The sequence below is a fragment of the Leuciscus leuciscus genome (assembly GCF_965113295.1).
Source record: "Leuciscus leuciscus genome assembly, chromosome: 2".
Classification (NCBI taxonomy): domain Eukaryota; kingdom Metazoa; phylum Chordata; class Actinopteri; order Cypriniformes; family Leuciscidae; genus Leuciscus; species Leuciscus leuciscus.
This window is the reverse complement of record NC_138726.1, coordinates 1,920,590-1,926,589: the sequence shown is the minus strand read 5'-3', so window position 1 is coordinate 1,926,589 and position 6,000 is coordinate 1,920,590.

Genomic DNA, 6,000 nt, shown 5'->3' with positions numbered 1-6,000 from the left:
CTCTTCACTGCATTTCTTTTCTCTTCCTAATCTAGTTGTCAGATTAACCTGGAATTGTATAATATATATATATATATATATATATATATATATATATATATATATATATATACATATACATATACATATATATATACACTCACCTAAAGGATTATTAGGAACACCATACTAATACTGTGTTTGACCCCCTTTTGCCTTCAGAACTGCCTTAATTCTACGTGGCATTGATTCAACAAGGTGCTGAAAGCATTCTTTAGAAATGTTGGCCCATATTGATAGGATAGCATCTTGCAGTTGATGGAGATTTGTGGGATGCACATCCAGGGCACGAAGCTCCCGTTCCACCACATCCCAAAGATGCTCTATTGGGTTGAGATCTGGTGACTGTGGGGGCCATTTTAGTTCATCCAAGTGGATGCATCCAAGTGGACCAAATCCTTGTATATATATATATATATATATATATATATATATATATATATATATATATTGTTGGCTCCTTGACGAATTCTTCTCTTGTAAGTCGCTTTCAATAAAAGCATCTGCTAAATGCATAAATATCAATGTAGTAACGGTGTATAAAACTTTTCCAATTAACATAAGTATTATGTTTTCTTTTCTTTTTATGATTAAATCAAGTCCCATTTACCAACATTCTAGGATTATTGTAAAATGTCTATTATACCGTATGTCTGTTCAAATAAAAACTGTTTAACAAAATGCACAAGTTATCTTGATGTTTTTGGGGTCCTTGAGATGTTCTGACATGCCCTGACATTTGTGCTTTGTTCAGTTGCTTATAAACATATTAATGGCAAAGGTGTAATTACACTCTATTTAGCACAAACAGGGCTACCATAATATGTGAGCAACATGTATGTACATGTTTGTATTTTTGAGAGAATAATGTTTATGCATGGTTATTGAAAAAACTTAAAATTAAAGTTTCTGAAATAAGGCCACAAAACACATACTAAATATGTGTCAATAAGACTTCTGAATAATGCATTTTGTCGCCTAGAGTTTTTTCTTCAAAATGATGTGAAAATCATCCTGCCTAATCATTCACATAAAACAATACATTGATTTACATTTTGTAAGACACTTTTTGTTTGGAAAGGCAATATGCGGGTGGGCGTAAACGATCCAACACCATCATGAATATTGAGTGGTTCACACCTGAGGAGACAATGCCCCCGCATAATGGCGGGTAAATACAAATTGTGCTGGCAAATTGTATAATATCCAAGGTAAACATTTCTAGTAATTGTGCAGTTAATTGTTCTCATACTGTATTTTCAGAAAGTTTTGGAATATAGTGTAACCCAGTACTTTAATTTGGGTCACTAGTAATTATAATTAGTATTAGTTTATTCATATCGCTATGAAACTAATAGTAAGTGAAGAATAAGAAATACATTTTATTTATTTTATTATAAATAATTCAGAGAATAGAAAAAAGTTTCTGAATTAATTTCTGATTGGTGGGGTGTGAAAGGTTAGCTCTGCCCTGGGTTGAGAAAAAGTTTCCAGAGAAAAGATCGGTATCAAGCTGAGACGTGACCAGAGATAAGAGAGATTGTGAATGACACGAGTGATATTAAATCAATTGAATGAGTTAAGAAAGAATGAACAGTGATAATTTAGCGATGAATTATTAACAAGCACCGTAGATTTGAGTTATTAGTTCTTTAGAGAGCTCGCACGTGAGAAGTTGTGAGAAGTGCCTCGTGAAAACGTACTCGGTTACTAACGTAACCTCAGTTCTCTCTAGAAGAGGGAACGAGTACTGTGTAAGTATCTTATGCTAGGGGAAAATCCCTTTTCCGCGAGATATTGAAGCCAAAAAAAATTTATCCTTAATTTTGTATTATTGTAAAACGCGTTGTGGCAGCATACAGACATAGGCAAGACGGCTCGTGTGCCTATTGGCTGTTCTGCAGCAACTGCAGCAGCCTATCGAGCGAGGTCTAACGTCCCGCCGAAACGGGCGTGGCTTAGGCCTATAAATCCAGCTCGCAGGCAGCTGATATCTGGTTTTTCATCGCCGACGCTAACCAGAGCGTGTGCATGCACGGCAAGATACGCAGTACTCGTTCCCTCTTCTAGAGAGAACCGAGGTTACGTTAGTAACCGAGTACGTTCTCTTACGAGAGGTCTCTCGTACTGCGTAAGTATCTTACGCTAGGGGACCCAATGTAAAACACCGTGCGTGCTGGGATCTGACACCAAAGACCCAAGGGCGAAAGCCCGGGGTTCATATAGTGCATAATCACCAGGGGAACTCACAGGGAGTTCGGGAAGAGGGAGGGGCGGAGCCGCGCTCTTCCACATATAGCAGCGTCCCTCAGATGCAAATTACATCATACAGACAGCGCGGAGTACAGCCTGAACTGATGGAAAATTGCCCAAAAGCATTTGCGGTCGATCAGCGAGCAGTGCATCGCCGATAGCATCAGAACAGACAGTACTGGTATATTTAGACCGACAACAGCCTGGCCTGTAAGGTGGGAACCTCTAGGTTATAAAACCTTATAAATGTAGATGGGGAGGCCCAGCCTGCCGCCATACATATATCTTGCAAGGCAATCCCACTTGACCAGGCCCACGATGAAGCCATGCTTCTCGTGGAGTGCGCTCTGACTCCCAACGGGCACTGCATACCCTTGGAAGTGTACGCCAGCGCAATGGCGTCAACTATCCATCTGGATAGGCTCTGTTTCGACGCAGCTAATCCCTTGGAACGTCCGCTGAACGAAACAAAGAGCTGCTCCGTCTGTCTGAAGACAGATGAGCGAGACACATAAGCTCTTAATGCCCTGACTGGACAAAGGAAGCTTGCGTCTCCTTCCTCGTCAGAGACCGGTAGGGCTGACAGGGAAATGACCTGCGCCCTAAACGGTGTGTTGAGGGATTTTGGAACATAACCGTGCTTAGGTTTGAGTATAACTCTTGAGTCATTAGGCCCAAACTCCAAGCACGTCGCGCTTACTGAGAGCGTGTGTAAGTCCCCTATGCGCTTCACTGAAGCGAGAGCCAGAAGAAACACTGTCTTGAAAGACAGGTGTTTAAGATCAATCATCTGTAAAGGCTCGAATGGGTCACCTTTCATGGCCTCCAGTACCATAGAAAGGTCCCATACGGGGACTGAGGGAGGTCTGGGAGGATTCAGTCTCTTAGCTCCTCTAAGGAAGCGGATGACTAAATCGTTCCTTCCTATTGACTGACCAAGCGTTGTTTCTGAGAACGCTGCTATGGCCGCCACATAAACTTTGAGCGTGGAAGGGGATCTGCCCTTGTCCAACAGCTCTTGTAGGAAGGAGAGAACCTCCGTCACCCCACAGTCTGGGGGCGACACGCCACGAGCTGTGCACCAGCTGGAGAACTCTGACCATTTCGAGGAATAGAGACGTCGCATAGACGGAGCTCTAGCCTGCGTGATCGTGTTTAACACTCCGCTTGGGAGGTCAGCGGGTACCCGTTGATGGCCCAAACATGAAGGGACCACAGCTCTGGGCGCGGATGCCAAATCGAGCCCTTGGCCTGAGAGAGGAGGTCCCTCCTCACTGGCACTGGCCATGGGGCAGTGCTCGCTAGCTGCATCAGAACTGGGAACCAGGGTTGGTTTTTCCAGAACGGCGCTACGAGTAGCACTGAGCATCCTTCTTCCCTGATCCGTTCTATCACCTGAGGCAGGAGAGAGACGGGAGGAAAAGCATAGAGCGGGCGTTGGGGCCATACATGAGCCAGTGCGTCCCTGCTCTTGGAGAAAAATTCCAGACAGTGAGCGTTTTCTTGAGACGCGAACAGGTCTACTTCCGCTCTGCCGAATTTCTTCCACAGCATCTGGACTGTCTGTGGGTGTAGAGACCACTCGCCTGTCGGAACTTTGTTCCTGGACAGTCTGTCCGGTCCTACGTTTAGGAGCCCTGGCACATGCGCTGCTCTCAGCGAGAGCAGGTTGCGCTGAGCCCACACCAGGAGGTGTTCTGTCAGCCTGTGCAGGTTTCGGGACCTGAGGCCGCCCTGGCAATTTATGTAGGACACCACTGACATGTTGTCCGAGCGGACCAGGACGTGGTGTCCTCGTATTTGGGGACAAAAACGCGTCAGCGCGTTGTCTACTGCCAGCATTTCGAGGCATTTTATGTGTAGAAGCTTCTCCCGTTCTGACCATTGGCCGAAGAACGGTCTGCCCTCGAGCAGTGCTCCCCATCTCGAGGTGGATGCGTCCGTAGACACTACCTTCACACTCGAGGAAGTCCCCAGGCTTACACCTGATTGGTACCAGTCGTTTGCTTTCCAAGGTTTCAGAGCTGCGATGCATTTCTGATTGACCTTGAGACAAAGCAGACCGGAAGCCCACGCTCGGCGCAGCACTCGCGCTTTCAGCCAGAACTGTAGCGGGCGCATGCGAAGCAAGCCCAGCTGGAGCACTGACGATGCTGAGGCCATGAGACCTAGCATCCTCTGAAATTTCTTGAGCGGGACAGATGCGCCGCAGCGGAAAAAGCTCGCTGCGCGCTGAATGTCTAGTACGCGCTGTGGTGACAGTGCCCAGAAAAGATATTATCTGTCTGGGGGACAGAGAACCCTTCGCCCAATTGACTCTGAGACCCAGATTCTCGAGGTGATCGAGTAAAAGGGTCCTGTGCTCTATGAGCACCGAGTGAGATTGAGCTAGAATCAGCCAATCGTCCAAGTAGTTCAATATTCGCATGCCCTGCAGCCTGAGGGGTGCGAGCGCTGCGTCCATGCACATCGTAAATGTACGGGGTGCTAGGGACAAGCCGAACGGTAGGACTGTGTACTGATATGTCTGGCCCTCGAAGGCGAATCTCAAATATCGCCTGTGACGTGACGCTATCTGTATTTGAAAATACGCGTCTTTCAGATCTATTGACACAAACCAATCTCCTCGGCGAATCTGCGCGAGGATTTTTCTGGTCGTGAGCATTCTGAACTGTCACTTTGCAAGCACTCTGTTCAGTTGCCTCAGATCTAGTATGGGTCTGAGACCCCCGTCTTTTTTCGGTACCAGGAAGTATCTGCTGTATAGCCCTCCTTCGCTCTGAGCTTGAGATAACGGCTCTATGGCCCCTTTGCACAATAGTTTCAAGATTTCGGCTCGAAGTAGGTGTGCTACTTCTGTTTTTACCGTGGTCTCGACGCGCGGCGGCGAAACTGTAGCGAATAGCCTCTTTTTATAATGTCTAGCACCCACTTCGAAACCCCGGGTAGCCTCGCCCATGCATCTGCATGAATGGCTAGGGGTTGAATGTGAAGCGCGCTCTGGTCGCTCAGCGACAGAGGGGCTTCGGTGTGCTGTAACACAAGCGTCGCGCTTATGACATTCGAGGCAGAGGGCGCGCTGATAAGAGCAGGCAGATTGCCCGCGCTCGGCTCCTCTGCGGTGGTTAACCGAGAGGGGAGGGCTGGGCGAGTCACGTAGGACTTGTCATGTCTATGTGTGGATGTGGGCGCGGGATAGCGGGCACATTTACCACACCGAGAGCATTGTCCGCCTGAGCAGAGCGAATGGACGTTGGTTTCGTTTTTACAGAAACCTCGAGACATGCAGGACGTAGTGATTGTGGGCACTGGGCAGTGGGCACATCTGCTACGTTTAATGCGCAATCGAACTGGGTCGATTTTATGTGCGCGAGCCCTGTGTGACGGGCTGTGCTTGTGTGTAGGAATGGGCACTGGGCAGTGGGCATTTTGTCTACACTCATAACACCATCGGCCGTGGCCAGGACACCAGAAAATACACTCTTTGTGGGATTTATCTGGGTAGCCGTGAAAACGCCATTTGTGTGCAGGCAAGTGGGCAGTGAAACCGGCTTGTTGACTGCAAAATACACTGGAACAGTCACATTTCTTGGAACTGAACGAGCGATGAGTTTTGGTGGAAGTCCGGCCGCAGCGGGACTTGAACACCGTCGTTTCCCTAGGCGTGCTAGGACGACTTCGGGGCCTCGGGCTTTACCGCAATCCTGG